Here is a 16198-nt window from a genome sequence, read left to right as displayed (position 1 = left end):
CTCTTTTGTTTCCAAATTCCAGTAGGTTGTAGCTAAAGGGAAGTGAATATTGGATTTCTATTAAAGTTCAGATTTCACTTGTAACATTCTTGGAAAACTTATAAATGAAGGTTTTAGCATATAAGCCTAGTGCCCCAGTTCTTAAAGTCCAACATTTACATAGCATTCATTCTTTTGAAAAGATAATCATGGGGTGTCTTTTTGTTTGGTTGGTTGATTTTTGTTTTTTTTTTCCCCCTAATACTACAGTGTTTCATTAATATGCTGATGTAATTTAACAGATAACATTAATTACTGTTACCTATCCTTAACCAAAAAAGTGTGTTACATAATGTTTTATATTGGAAACATCTTGTTATTACTGCTAATTACTGTGTAAAGTGTCTGTGGACTACCTATACCAGAATAACCTAGAATAAAGCATTTTTCCAGATGTGTTGAACCAGAATCTGTGGAGCTGGACTTAGGGATCTGTGTTTTTTTTCAAGTGCTAAGTGAGATGTTTTGTCGGGGTTTTTGTTTTGTTTTGTTTTCAGAAGTATCACATGTGAGAACACTGCCCAAAATTATTTAGGGGAGGATTCTTCACACCAATGAGCCATTTACATTATCTGCTTTTTTTTTTTCCCTCTAAGCTCAAAAACTAATTAATGAATCTTATCATTTCTTACACAGTAGCTCTAAATCAAGTCTTGGTATTTCTTCCATTGTTAGATTATTCTTTCATATCATGAAAACTTTATTTTTGTTCAAGTACCTTGGGCCAAATTTTAAGTTTGTTTGTTGGTATATTTAGTATACTTCTATTTAACCCGTACTTGATGAAAACAGAAGGAATTGATCACTTGAATTTTTTAAATTTCCATTTAGGTAGTACCTGTTTATCTTAAATGTACTTCTAAATATGTATTGGAGAAAATTCAGAAAGGGAACCTTTCATATGCTGCTTGTGGGAGCATTTGGCAACACCCTGCTAAAGGATGAAAATATACATAGGTTTTAGCTCAATACTTTCATTGCTACATGTTTTATATAAACTCAGACATTTGTAGTAAAGGCTTATTTATTTTTACTTTTAATAGGAAAAAATTGAAAGCAATGTAAATGTTAAGCAACAGAGAATGGCAAATTGTGACATAGTCATGTGATGAAAAATGTTTGTTATCCAGCTATTAAAATGAGAGCCATGTGGATCACCACAGATGAATGTCTTCTAATACTTGAATTTGTAGTAATAGTGTAAAAGGATGCATAGGAATTAAATACCAAATTCAGGATTATGATTATGTCTTAGAGAGGGAATGGGATCCAAGGTATGGGACAAAAGGGACTCAGCTATATGTAAAGTCTTTTATTAAAAAAAATAAAAGCAAAGTAAGCGTGACCAAATATTAGAATTCAATACAGCTTCATTGGAAGGCCAAGGGTGGGATATGGGGATTCATTTTACTATTCTGCTGACTTTTCTGTAGATTTGAAGTATTTATTTTTCAGATAAGTTTTTACTATGTACAGTCATGTTTGGTGAAGATTCTCTATAGTAAGATGTACAATTGGAATTCTGCATTAAGAACATGGATTTGGGTTTATTGTATTCTGTGTCTTGTAAGTGTTTAACAGTTGGTGTATAAACTACAACTTATAACCATGGCCCACAGAAATCAAACATTCTAACCAACTTAAGCTGCTAGGATATTTTAAAATTCTTTTATTTTTAAAGATGAGCTCTACTGTTTCCTTTCTTTGCCTGCTGGCATTTAATCTTCCTACTCTTATAACTAAAGGACGACCATGGAAACAGTTTCTCTTTTTTTATCACTACTCTTTCATTTACTCTTTAATTCAAGCAATTTCATGACTGTTTTCGTTGGTTTTGACCATAGATCATAGCAGACTGTTTTCAGAAATTTCTTCATGCATCTTAAGCTCCAACTTAAGCTTAGCATTTATAGTGTATTACAGTAGAATTCTTGGAATTGGGTAATATATGGATTTGTACTTTTCATGTGTATGTGTGTGAGAAAAAGAGATTGTTAAGTGTGGAGGTATGGTACTGAATTTATCTTAAAATATCTGCAATTATATGATGTCCTCCAGAAGCCTCAGTGTATTCCAAGTTAGACATTAAAGTATGAGTTTTAGTTACATTTACAGATTCAACTTTTAAACTTCAAGAGGGTAATAGCAATAGAGAAATGAATTTTAAAAATTAGTGATAGTACTCTGAAATGAAATACTAATATATAAATGCTGCTAGGTATTTCTAACCTGTATTTGTCCTGTGCTACATAAGGACTGAAAAACGATGATTGTCAACTTGCTGAAAATTTTCTAACTTACATAATGTGATCAAAGTTTTTTGAGGCTTTCTTGGTTTTTTTTTCCTAGGTTATTAATAAAATGAAGACCATAGTATAACAAGCCCCCTACTTAGCCCTGCAGTTCTTACCTTGTAAGTATTAACTGACTGCCCTCCTACCATTGCTATAAAAAAGTTACTGTTTGGCATTATGCTTTGGTTTATTTCTGAATTTTTTCCTACTGTCCTAGAATGATAACTTTCTAACTTTTTCTGGCCCCCAACATGTTGAAGTTTGATACTAACTTTCTCCATTTTAGAGCACAAATAATGCCATTGCCTTGGGTAAGTTTTCTGTCTTGGAAAGGATTTTACAGCTCGGCCCTCCCATCTCTATATCTGAGAATCATAATTTTAAACCCTTTTCCTTCAAAGGAACTTACAAATAAGTAGTAGTTTACTTATTGTCATCATTATTCAGGTTTACTAACAGTTATTTTGTGGTTTTAGAAATTGGAATGTCCTCTCCACCTGAGAGTTATTTTCATTTATCTTACATTTCACTAGATTATACTTCTGACTTCTTGTGACGTGCTTAAAATTTAGCTGTTAAACTTCAAGAGGTGGGAAAAACAGGAAGGCAATCCCTTTTCCTTCCTTTTATATATACACATGTGCACCTCCTTCTTAGAATAAGAAACATTTTTACCTTGATTCATTTTACTTTTGGGAAACTTACAAATGCTAAGGGAATAATTCTAATAGATTAGCTAAAATTAATATCATATCCCTAGAAAAACTGTTGAAAACAAGGTTATGATAAATGCCCAATATACTTATTTCCTTAAATTTGAGACACTGAAATCAGTTACCAAAAAGGTTAGTTATCATGTATTCCTTCAGTTAATTTTACATTTGTAAACAAAAAATTCAAGTGCTCCTGGTTTTTTTTTTCTTGATACTGAGGGATGGCCCTATTTAAATGAAAACTAGTGCTTCAGATGCTTCTCTTACATTACCTCATACCATTGCATTAATGACCCAGTAAATAACGTGTATGTGTCAAGGAGTGACTTTTTATCATAGATCAGGCATTGAACTCAGTAAGTAGTTTTAGGGTGGGAATGAATTAAATATTGAAAATATAATAATAAGCCAGTTTGAAGAGTAGTAGCCAAATGCCATAGATCACTTCTTTTTCTAATTTTTTCCTTTTATATTTTTGTTTCTGGAAAACTAGAATGGAAACCGTTGCAAATCCCCAAAGAATCCTATATAATCCAGGCTTGGGTTTCATAATTGGTCCCTTGGAAGCCAGCTCAGCTTTTTCTTCAACTTAACTCTTAGGAAAAGAAATCTTTTCAATTGGTATTGCACTCTTACTGTAGACTGGAGGGCAGTACACTTTTCAAAAGGCAGTAGATAGCATTTAATTTCCAGTAGATTTGTAAGTACTGATGATGTCACATTCTTAAGCTCATTTCATCTGTTTTATTTATTTCTAAGCAAGCAGCTTTTCTTGGATACTCTCCAGCCTCTTTTAAAACACAGGTCATTTGCTATATTTCATAGTTGGAATGCTTTCTCTTGTTTCTTTAGGTAATATGCCTGGAGTTCCCTTTAGTCTTAGATACTAAAATAGTGATGTTTCCAATTAAGCTATACCCAGAAAAATAGGCCCATAGTGACAGTGGTCATTGATTCTTCATGGTGGTGTGTGTATTCCTTCTCTCTCTCATGTTTATTTTAATGCCATTGTTTCTTTAAGATATTTTTTTTAACTATTTACTTGTGGAACATAGATGTTCCAGAAGTTATGGAATAGTATTGTTTCATATGTTTGATACTGTAAAAAATGATAGTGTTTTGGATTCATTTCTACAAGTTGAGTAGAGATTAAATATTTTTCAAGTTTGGTTTTCAGTTTTAAACTCTTAAACTTCTGTTGCTTAACATAAAATATTCAGAAATAGTCACACTTCGTCCTACTTTTTTCCTTTCTTGAGCTATGTTTTTGATTTTTATATATTTCTGTTTTGTGAATTTAAAATAATATATCATTTGGTGCAAAATAAAATAGCATCTTTAGGTTCATTGTCAGCAGTTAATATTATTGCTTCTGTCTCTTTAATCTACCACAAAAAATTTTGACCTTGACTTCGTAAATTAGGAAGATCTCCTGGAGTAGGAAATGGCAACCCACTCCAGTAATCTTGCCTGAAGAAATCCCATGGACAGAGTAGCCTGGCAGACTACAGTCCACGGGGTCACAAAAGAGTCGGACACAACTTAGCAACTAAACAACAACAAATACCACTCATGAGGAAATTTTAATTATCTTGAATAATTTTGCAATGTGAATATTTCTGGGAGATGTGTGCCAAAAGAGGAAAAAAACAAATTGCTCTTTTGGCACTTGGATTAGTAAAGGATATTATAATCTGAAGCAGAAAATGTTATAGGGTGCTAGGTACTGTCAGAATTTGGTGGTGAAGAAAGATTTGCAAACTTAATAATATCATCAACTGATATTTAGTAAACATCAAATCTAAACTTTTAAAGCTATATATATTGTTTTATAATTTGTGAACAGAGATAGTTCATGATATGTAACAGCCATTTTCCAGCATTGTTCAAATAACTTTTTGAGAAGCAGACAATGCTTAACCAAATACCAGGTGTTCCTGTTCTCAAATTTTGTTTATTTGACATATATATGTTTAAGAGAATGGGTTAAATTTGAGCTTTAATGATTAAGGCAATGCTGTGTTTTTTATCTCGCTAGAATTATAGCTAAAATTTGAATTTTAACGCCAAAACTATAGAAAGGGAGTAAATACATTGTTCTCCCACCCTGAACAACTTCTCAGCTCAAGATGGATGACTCAAAGAAGAATAATAGAAAACATACTATTTATGAACTGACTTTGGATGTTTTCTTAGGAAATGAAGGCAAGGCCGAATTTAATAGCACAAGCCTTGATTTAAGTAAGAAATAAGTACACAAATCTAATGAACTCTATTAGTATAATAGCTAAAATATTAGCATAATAGGGATTTCAAGTTCTAAGCATAAATATAGTAGGTAACATCCCAGACTGTTCTCTGCAGTTTTACCATTTGCCTATTTGTCTGAAATTTGAGTCTACAAAATTACCTCTCTGTAAAAATAGGAATAAGTTGAATGCAGATTGACATAATCGTATATCCAGTTGTCTGCAATCACACCTGACTTTTTGCCTAGACTGTCAGTTGTACTCTTCCTGTTACTTCCGATAAATTTATTAAAATTGCTTTCAGTTTTATTTTCCTTAATTTGGTTCTACAAGTTGTTTCTTATGCTTCTGGAGTTTGGTGCTCTATAGTCAGAACTTAAAATTGGCAGTTTGTCCTCCAAATCCTTAATAAGACAGGTTAGTAAAATGCAGTGAATTTTTTTATAAGTCAGTTTTTAAATTGATCTGTATTCATCTTACTTTAGCCCTCAGAATATTAGAATTAGAACCATAATAAATAGACTTCTTCCTTAGTGTTATAAATTGTATTTATATCTGTAATAACTCTGTGATAATAGAAAATAAAAGTCTTGTAAGGGAGCAGGTTTCAGTTTAGCATATAACTTAATTTGGGGCCCTGATTTGTCTTCTAAAAACAGTTTTTGTATTTTGAGCTAAACATTCCCACGTCCTTACACTGGTTCTCACAATATGAATTCTAGACCATTAGTATCCTGAATATTTCACTTTGGATCTGCCACATTTGGGCAGTATTTCTTTAAAAATACTGTCTATAGAACTGAACCCAGCATACTCAGTGTGGTTTGAGGTACAAAATACAGTATGTGTCTTATGAATAGGATACTTAAATTATGTATCCTGATTCCACTTTCTGTTTGTCACAGTACTGTTGGTTCATGTTGAATTGTAGGCCACTAAATCCCTAAGTCTGCCAGAAGTGTATTTCAAATCCTACTGTAAATTTGGATTCAGCAGGTTTTTGTTGAATACTTGTTCACTTCTCGATGTGCTCATTAAAGTTTAAGATTTTAGAGTCTTAACACCAGGTTCATGAAGTAGCCATTAATAGGTCCGTTTTACAAAGAGGAAACTGAGGCTTTGTGTACTAAAATATTTTATCCAAGATCTTGACTTATAAGGGACAGAGCCAGAGTTCCATCTTGAGTCTTCTGGCTCCACATTGACCGTTCTATTTAGTTGCTGCCTCAATAAATTACTTCTAACTTTATCAATGAAATTGCTCATTTCATTGATAAAGTTAGAAATGTAGAAATTGACCAGTGACTTCTACTGCAGGATGATTTAAGAGTTTAGGAGATATGTTTAGAACTTTTTAATATCTTTGTTAAATACAATAATGCTTTATGTAAAAACTATATGAATTGAATTTAGAGCAGTGTCAGAAAGTAAATGTACCTAAGCAAAAATATTAATGAAAACAAAATATGAGAGGTGAGGGGGGAAAAATCATTAACTTATGTTAAAATACATAATTTTTGTCCTTTTGAAATTCTTGTTGTCTGTTATCTAATATTAAAAGAAAGCTAATTTAAGTTATGTAAATATTTCCATTTACTCAGATTCATTTTCAGATTGACTTAAGCGAGACATTTATTTTACCTCACCTTTCAAAATGACTTTTTTTTCTTAGAAGATCGTAAGAATGAAAAGTTGATACCTCAAAAGCCAGTAGAGATACTTAAGAGCCTGCAGGCCAGAATACAAACAACCAGACTTGGAACTGAGAACTATTGTGTAAAGATTAAAGGACAAGAACTGACTGGTTCTGTTTCCTGAATTTTTTAGATTTTTTTTGGTTCTAAGTTTAGTCATCAGAGTTCCTTTTGTAACTGCTTGGTGAGGATGTAGGCACTATGATGTTTCCAATGGCCTGGGATATAGGAGTGGAGGAATGGCATGGTTTGTACCAGCAAGCATTGCCACATAGCTAGTCTTAATTTGCAAGGAGGATAAGTATGAAATAATGAAACCAGTTATCTGCTCAGCACAGTATTCAGTCCTGGGAGTAATTGTCTGGATTTAAAACTTATTATAAATGGATAGTTCAGTTCTTCAGAGAGGCTGAAGAATCCACTAGAGAAGATAGACTAAAGTTGTCCTTAAATGTATGAATAAATGGAAGGGGGTTTAATAAGTATTTTAGCCTCCGTTAGTAGGTTTGATGAAGATTCAAAGAGCAGGTAGGAATATTCTCCTTAGTGGGGGAAAGAACTGGAAAATAATTTATTACAAGCATCTGAGTTCTCCCGGGAGCCTTCACATAGTGGGAAAGGATAGTCACTACTCAAATGATGAGTAATTGTGTTTTTTCCACTTTCTACTCAACTGGTGACCACAGTAGCATCAGGCTTGATTGGTCTTTTGTCTACTCAAATAGTTTGTATGCTTCTCTACTTATAGGGACCCCTTTCCCCTAAGTATATAGGCACCATACCTAGAACACACTAACAAAATTATTAATAACCTCTTACTGTAATGATACCTAGCTTAAAATTTCTGGTTATTTCAAAAATATCCACATAAGGCATTTGGTTGTCACGGCTCTTAAAAGAAATGTTTTAACTTGAATTGTGGAGTGTTTTCATTGGTGAAAAATAGGAAACACTGGAGAGGGCCTGGTTATACATTGACACTAGGCAGAAAAATGGGAGAAGGCAGTGGTACCCCACTCCAGTACTGTTTCCTGGAAAATCCCATGGATGGAGGAGCCTGGTAGGCTGCAGTCCATGGGATCACTAAGAGTTGGACACGACTGAGCGACTTCACTTTCACTTTCCACTTTCATGCATTGGAGAAGGAAATGGCAACCCACTCCAGTGTTCTTGCCTGGAGAATCCCATGGACGGAGAAGCCTGGTAGGCTGCAGTCCATGGGGTTGCACAGAGTTGGACATGACTTTGGCAGCAGCAGCAGGCAGAAAAGTACACACTCCACTTGGGAAACCACAGATACATTCTTGAATGTATGAGTTTTAAGAAGTTGTGTTAGGTAACCAAAGACAGAAAGTCAGGCTGAAATACAGTTGTAGATATCTTGTACCTAGACCTCATTTTAAGGTATGAAATTATGAATGGCAAAGAAATTGATGAACTATAATCTCAAAGAAAGAGCCAGTTAGTTTTATTGACCAACTGAATAGATTGACAGAGGATAAAAAAAAAGAATAGTAATGGGTAAATATTCATAATTTGAATGTAAAAGAGTAATGAAAGAAAGTTAAGATAAACAGCATATTTATTTGTGTTCTCATCAAACTTTTTATATTGCATTCTTTGGCTGACATGGTATATTTATAATTCATATCTAGGGAGTAGAGAGAAGTCAATCAAAAATTAAAAACTATTTAAGAAACTAAGGATATATAAGTATATAAGGATACTATTGTTAGTATAATGATAAAAATGATAATATTTTGAGAATACTATATATATGGGGCTTCCCAGGTAGTGCTAGTGGTAAAGAACCTGCCTGCCAGTGCAGGAGACATAAGAGACACAGGTTCAATCCCTGGATCAGGAAGATCTGAAGGAGAGCATGGCAACCCACCCCAGGATTCTTGTCTGGAGAATTCCATGGACAGAGAAGCCTGCAGGGCTACAGTCCATAGGGTTGCAAAGAGTCGGACATGACTGAAGCGATTTAGCGTGCATGCACTATATGTATATATGTATACTTATATATATATATATATAGTTCTTGTATAAATACGTATATCTCCTGACTTTTTTGGAATAAATTATTTAGATTGAAATCCACTTCATACACAGTTTGTAGGTAATCATTAATTTCTTCATCGGAAAAAGGTGGCAACAGTACAACTTTATATTCACTTAAACTGAGTTTTCTTTGGATTATAAAACAGGCTTTCTGGATTATATTGAAGCAATATCTAAGTATTGCTTCATTTCAAACCTGTTCTCAACACTGAATTTTAAATGTATCTTATCTAGTTAATAAAATCTTTGTTTTTAAGCATTTGTATCCAAAAAAAAACAAGAAAAGCAAATTTTAATCTGTTGTCTGTGAATTTTATTTTCTCCAGGTATAATCTATATATCATACCACTTGTGTAGTATTCCACTGTCCTGAGCAGGAGAGTCAGTCTGTGCCCCAGGGGCTAAGTATCACCAGCTCCTTAGAGGTTTATATGCATAATCTGAAGCATACTTGAAGTAATTACTATTATAAATTGTGTTAATGCCAGATTAAAAGTAGAACTATTTGAAAAATCTAAAGTATTTTAGTGACACATAAAGAATATATATAAATAACAAAGTAATATAAATATTTCCATGACACGTATTAGCATCTGAATGTCCCTAACATGTGACAATAGAACCCAAAAGTAGGCAATTATTATAAATGGAAAGGAAAAAATCAGAGCTTATCAGCCTAAGAGATTATTGTTGCTGTTGAACACAAGTAAAGAGAAATGTACCTTCCCCTGCTGGAATTGCTTCACTGGAATCTTTCACTTTATTAATATGTTTAAATAAAGGATTTCCATCTTTTTCTGGCATGTGGAAAGAAATGTTTTCTAATATTTTAAGTTTTTCAGGCTTTCAAATAGAAAGCTGTGGTTTTTAATTATCTCAGAATTAAAAATAGATAGGAAAAGATCGTGTTTATTAAAACATCAGTGATAAAATTGCAGTATTTTCACAGAAAAGTAGTAATGTTAAGAGGTGAAATTGAGAGAAATTGCAGAGTTGGTTTGCTGATGGGAATGATCCAATAGAGAAAAAAATTAAAGATGTAAGGGAAAGTGCTACAGGAATATCTTTAAGTTATCAACAGAGGATAAAATCTATGAAAGGGGCAGGATTGGTTGTATGAACAGTGATTGTTCATCCATAATACAAACAAGAAAGAGTTACATGGGCACAGGCACATATATGTGTATTGCTGTGGTGGAAATTGGCAGAAATTCTCTTCTGATAGTTCCTGTTTTCTGAATGAAAGTGAGGATGAAAGGGAGATGTTGGAGGTTTGAAGGGAGAGACAAGACACCTGTCTGATGTTTTTTTAGAAGAACGAAAGGACCAAGATTACCAGATATCTGTGAACCAATTTTAGGTATAAAGAATTTAGAAAGTAAAATTATTTCTGTTCACAGATGACATGATATATGTAGAAAAACCTTGATCCTAACACACACACACACACACACACACACGCACACAAACCTGTTGTAATAAGCAAAATCAGCATTCAAAAATCAGTTGCATTGCTATGCACTAACAATGAATAATCCAGAAAGGAAATTAAGAAAACAGTTCCATTTACAATAACATCAAAAAGAATAAAATGCTTAGGAATAAAATTAACCCCGATGATGAAAGATTGGTATACTGAGAACTATATAACATTGCTAAAAGAAATTTAAAAGATACAAATAAATGAAAAGATATCCCATATTCATATATTGGGAGTCTTAATTTTGTTAAGATGAAATACTATCCAAAGTGATCTACAGATTCAGTGCCATGTGTATCAAAATCTCAATGACATTCTTTGCAAGGGAATAGCCAAAATTTTGGAAAAAAAGAACAATGTTGACGCTCTCAGAGTTCCTGATTTCAAAACTTGATATAAAGCTATGGTAACCAAGCAGTATGGTACTGCTGTAAAGTCAGACATATAGACCAGTTGGAATAAACTAGAGAAACCCCTAAAAGTAAACTAGAGGCCCCAGACTCCTTGTACATATATGTTCAGGTGATTTTCAACAAATGTGCTGAGACCTTGTGGAAAAGGGCAGTCTTTTCAACAAATGGTTTTGGCAAAACTGGATACCCAAAAGAAAAATTAGATACCTCACATTATATACAAAAATTAACTTAAAATGGGTCAAAGACTAAATGTTATTAGAACTAAAACAATAAAACTCTTAGAAGAAAACGGGGAAAGCTTCATGACATTGGACCTGTATTTCTTGGATGTGACACCAAAAACACAGGTCTTATGCAAAAGCTAAATTGGGCTTTCATCAAAATTTAGAACTTCTGTGTGTTAAAAGATACTGTCTATAGAGTGAAAAGGCAACTGACAAAATAGAAAATATTTGCAAGTCATGTGGCTGATAAGGGTTAAATATCCAGAATATATCAAGAGCTTCTGCAACCAAAAAGATAAACAAAAACCTCAGTTAAAAAATGAACAACAGACGTGAAGAGACATGTGTTGGCAAAGATGTAGAGAAATTGGAACTTTTGTACAGTGCTGATGAAAGTGTAAAATGGTACAGCACTATGGAAGACAGTATGGCAGGTCCTTAAAAAATAAGAATTGCTATATGATCCAGTAATATATAATGGGGTATACACCCAACAGAATTGAAATCAGAACTCAGATATTTATATACCATGTTCATAGCAGCATTTATCGTAATAACCAGAAGATAAAGCAAATATCCATAGATTCAGTTCAGTTCAGTCACTCAGTCGTGTCCGACTCTTTGTGACCCCATAAATCGCAGCACGCCAGGCCTCCCTGTCCATCACCAACTCCCACAGTTCACTCAGATTCACGTCCATCGAGTCGGTGATGCCATCCAGCCATCTCATCCTCTGTCGTCCCCTTCTCCTCCTGCCCCCAGTCCCTCCCAGCATCAAAGTCTCTTCCAACGAGTCAACTCTTCTCATGAGGTGGCCAAAGTACTGGAGTTTCAGCTTCAGCATCATTCCCTCCAAAGAAATCCCAGGGCTGATCTCCTTCAGAATGGACTGGTTGGATCTCCTTGCAGTCCAAGGGACTCTCAAGAGTCTTCTCCAACACCACAGTTCAAAAGCATCAATTCTTCAGTGCTCAGCTTTCTTCACAGTCCAACTCTCACATCCATACATGACTACTGGAAAAACCATAGCCTTGACTAGACAGACTTATGTTGGCAAAGTAATGTCTCTGCTTTTGAATATGCTATCTAGGTTGGTCACAACTTTCCTTCCAAGGAGTAAGTGTCTTAATTTCATGGCTTCAGTCAGCATCTGCAGTGATTTTGGAGCCCAGAAAAATAAAGTCTGACACTGTTTCCACTGTTGCCCCATCTATTTCCCAGATTAGTGGATAAATAAACTGTAGCATTTACCCAATTGAATCTACTCAGCCATAAGAAGGACATAAAGTCCTTATAAAGGACATATGCAATATGGATGAACCTTGTTATGTTAAGTAAGTCAGACAGTAAAGGACAAATACTGTATGATTCCTTTTATACAGAGTACCTAGAATAGGCAAATTCAGAGAGACAAAAAGCAGTGGTAGTTTCCAGGGGCTGAGGTAATAGAGAAGTGAGCAGTCTTCAGTGGGTACAGTTTCAATTGGTTCTGGATGAAAAGGTTCTGGAGATGGATGGTGTGATGGTTGCACAACAAAGTATTGTATTGTACTTAATGCCACAGAAGTAAAATGGTAGAATTTATATTTAAAAGTAATTTTTAAAAATGATAAGTGAAGACATTGTAACTTAAGTTTTTTAAAAGGTTCATAAAACTGTTTACAATTTGCAGTATTCACACTTACATTTTTCAAGTTTGGCACACCTGGCTTAGTTTCAAATACATAGTTTTAGGGGAATTCCCTGGCAGTCTAGGGGTTAGGACTCTGTGCTGTCACTGCTGAGGCCCCAGGTTCACTCCCTGAACTAAGATCTCATAAGCCATGTGCAGGCCAGAAAGAAGAAATTAGCTACATATACTTTTAATGGGAAAAGATTCACAAAAAATGTGAAATATGTGATGGTTATGCTTTGTATATACAATTAGATATTATTGGGGAGGGGCACATTTCAAGTGCATATCACCTGTCCAGAATAGATGTAGTATGGCTTTAGCACAGACATTTTAGTGATTAGAAAACTGGAATAAAAGAAGTTGCCAGACCTTGAGCTAGAGTTTTGGTAGTTTTATGATATCTTTCTGAGAGAAGTAATTTCATATGTATGTGGAAACTGTTTAGGAGTATACTTCCTTACCTGGTGAAGAGTGAGAACCAGAGAATAGGAAAATCAACAACCACAGGTTTCCTGTTTTATTTCTCATCTCTGGATACAAAATGAACTTGTTTTTCCAAGACTTCATTTATTAAAGTTATTTCCTATATAAAATGTTATCCAGCTCTAACAGGATAACTAATAGATAAATATTCAAGGTAAAATAATATTTGAGTTTTTTAAAACAAATTGAAAGAAAGTTAGTTTTAGGCCTCCTATGTATTTTTACTGTATTTATTACTAAAATATTTCACATGATCTCCTTTTTTCTCTTTAAAAGTATATTTGCATTTGACTAGCTTAAGTTTATTGAAGCTTAGCTTTTGTGTGTCATTTCTTATTTTTCCTTTGACATGAAATCTTACCTACTTGATGAAGATGTCGTTTGAGAGGTGTACTGCAAGGAGTTAAATGCTGTTTGTAAATAATGCTTTTACAAAGGTAAAGACCAAATTTTATGAATTCGCTTCTGTTTATAAAAGAAAAATATAACTTCATATATTTTAATGCATTCAAAAATTTGACTATTTAACTGTATTGACTTAGTAAGTTGACACAGGAAAAAAAATGATTTTCTGTTTCTCAATTATACATCTTTGTGTTCCTAACTTACAGCAGTGTTCTTCGCATGTATTTGGCTTTCCTTAAATATTCAGTGTAGGAATAAGTTTTATTATGCTGCTCAAAAGCGTCCAAGAAATAACTATTTATATCTGCTATGTTAATATTAGAATCTTTAAACATGGCTTTTTCAATGTATTTATCCTCTTTTTCTGAAAGAAAAATTTTTTCGTATCTTTAGGTGCTCATGTGTTTAAAAAAAACAAAACCTTGGAGTAAAGTAGCAGCACATAATGGTTTGTGGATTTTGAAAAGGTGCAGGCCATATTGTGCTGCCTCAAAAATACAAGGATCTGATCTTCTGAAGAAAATATATTTCTTTTTATTCATAGCTTTTATGATAGCAATGTCAGCAGTGCCTTAGCAGCACGTAAATATTGGTGTTAAGATTCTAAAATTATCTCCAGTATTAACTGTGCTGCTGAAGTAAGGTTGGCCATACTCTACAGTCATATTTCAGCATATATTAATATTACCAATGTATTTTCAGCTTTATTGATAATTAATTTTCAGTATTATAGTCTTGTTATATTTCATATGATTGAATAAAAATGTTAGTACTTTTAGATGTGTATTAAAAGTGTTGTGTAATTTAATAATTGTGTTGAATGCCATCAAGAGTTTATTGAAAGCTCATACAGATTCAAATAAATTTGTTTTAATGTATATTTATATTCAGTTTAAATATTTTTATATTTAAATATTTTTACTTCAGAACAGAAATACTACTTTTCCCTTTCTCTACTTAAGTGAAATTAAGACATTTGCTTATCTCACAGATAAATATATATTGTAAAAAACACATTTTGAACAGAACTTAGAGGATAATTTTTAGTAATATATATTCTGTTATAAGGGAAAGGGGAAAGTATCCAAATATGTGAATTAAATTCCTGAAATCCTATGTTTCAAAGATGCACTTAATCATAACTTTAAAGGTAGGAAAGACCTTACAAATGACCAGTATATTTGTTGGATAGCTCAAGAAACGGAAACTCAAGTAATTTGCTACACTTGCAGATTAAGATATTAAACCTGTGTCTTCTGACTTTATACTGTCATATTGGTTTTTTCTTGTTTTTACTAAAAAATTTTGTTTATCCTTAACCACAGATTCTTATTTGTAAGTAAAATAAAAAACATGAAGGCCTTGTTTGGTCTTTTAATATCTAGTATTTAACTTTAGCATAAGACCTACAAAAATTATTATAGTTACTAATTTTATAGATGCAAACAATCAAAATTTTAATTAAAATTTGAAGGAAAATGTTTTCTTTACCTTGTTCCTTATTTGTTGATGTTTAATAAGTCATTAAACTAAAAACTGATGTTCAGGATAAGAAGAGTGTGTTTGTGTAGGTACCATACTCCTGGTCTTATTTTCTACAAAGAAATATCTCACTCCTTTAAATTGTAACCCAGCAGAAAATCTATAAAATACAAGCAGTTCTTAGAAAATCATTTCAATTTTAATTGTCTATTTTGGAAACCCTTAAAGTATTTCAGATGTAACTTAAGGAATTGTGTTTGAGCATCTTCTGTTTAAATTGTAATTTCAAGGTAAAGAAAATTACTTATTATAAGAGTTCTCATTTTTAAGAAAAGTCTCACTTTTTCTCAGCAAAAATTTCCCCCAGAATAAAGAAGTAATACACTACATTGGCTAGAATCAAATGCCAGCTTTTACATGGAAGTAATACTGCCTTAGGGCTTTTAAAAATCATTCACCAAGCTTTTAACCTGTTTCCTTTATTTCATCTCAGCCATTTCATGAAAGACTGTTACAAATATACAATTTTTGGTTCCATTAAAAATATTTCAGGAACTAATATGTAGATACTTAGAAATATTTATTGAATGAGTTGCAGAGTTGTTCTGTAACCCCTGGAATTAGATTTCTATTTTGATTTTATTTTCCTTAATGTATTTGAAGTCAGATTTTAGAAAATTGTATTTTGTCTAATCTGCCTTCTAAATGCATTTTACTTTTACTAAGTAAACCTTTATATCTAGGTGCTCAAGATGTGAAAAAGGATCATTTGGGGCTAAATAAAAACTTGAATCCTGAGAATGGATTAAAGAAAAAATTGAAATATTGGGAGAGTAAGAAAGTATAGAAAAACTGTTGCATTGAAATTTATTATAACAGTATGCAGCTCCTTTCCAGTCTCTTAATAGAGAACAGGAAATAGCCTGTCGATACCTAATGAAACACTCATTTAGGTAACTCAACAGGACTTAAAGTCTTAT

At 33.0% G+C, this 16198-nt stretch overlaps 1 protein-coding gene and 1 long non-coding RNA gene across 8 annotated transcripts in view; one reads left to right on the top strand and one right to left on the bottom strand.

Annotated features, from left to right (window-relative positions):
- The window catches only part of KCNRG (potassium channel regulator), a 105164-nt gene that overhangs the window by 51427 nt on the left and 37539 nt on the right, over positions 1–16198 (bottom strand). The window lies entirely within an intron of this gene.
- LOC113902258 overlaps positions 1–16198 on the top strand; it is a 28960-nt gene that overhangs the window by 10934 nt on the left and 1828 nt on the right. The window contains exons 3-4 of the long non-coding RNA XR_003513733.1: positions 2389–2452; positions 13706–13768. This is a non-coding gene — a long non-coding RNA (uncharacterized LOC113902258). The remainder of the gene's footprint in view (positions 1–2388; positions 2453–13705; positions 13769–16198) is intronic.

The sequence above is a fragment of the Bos indicus x Bos taurus genome, chromosome 12, assembly GCF_003369695.1.
Source record: "Bos indicus x Bos taurus breed Angus x Brahman F1 hybrid chromosome 12, Bos_hybrid_MaternalHap_v2.0, whole genome shotgun sequence".
Taxonomy (NCBI): Eukaryota; Metazoa; Chordata; class Mammalia; order Artiodactyla; family Bovidae; genus Bos; species Bos indicus x Bos taurus.
This window is presented reverse-complemented; position numbering and strand designations above follow the sequence as displayed.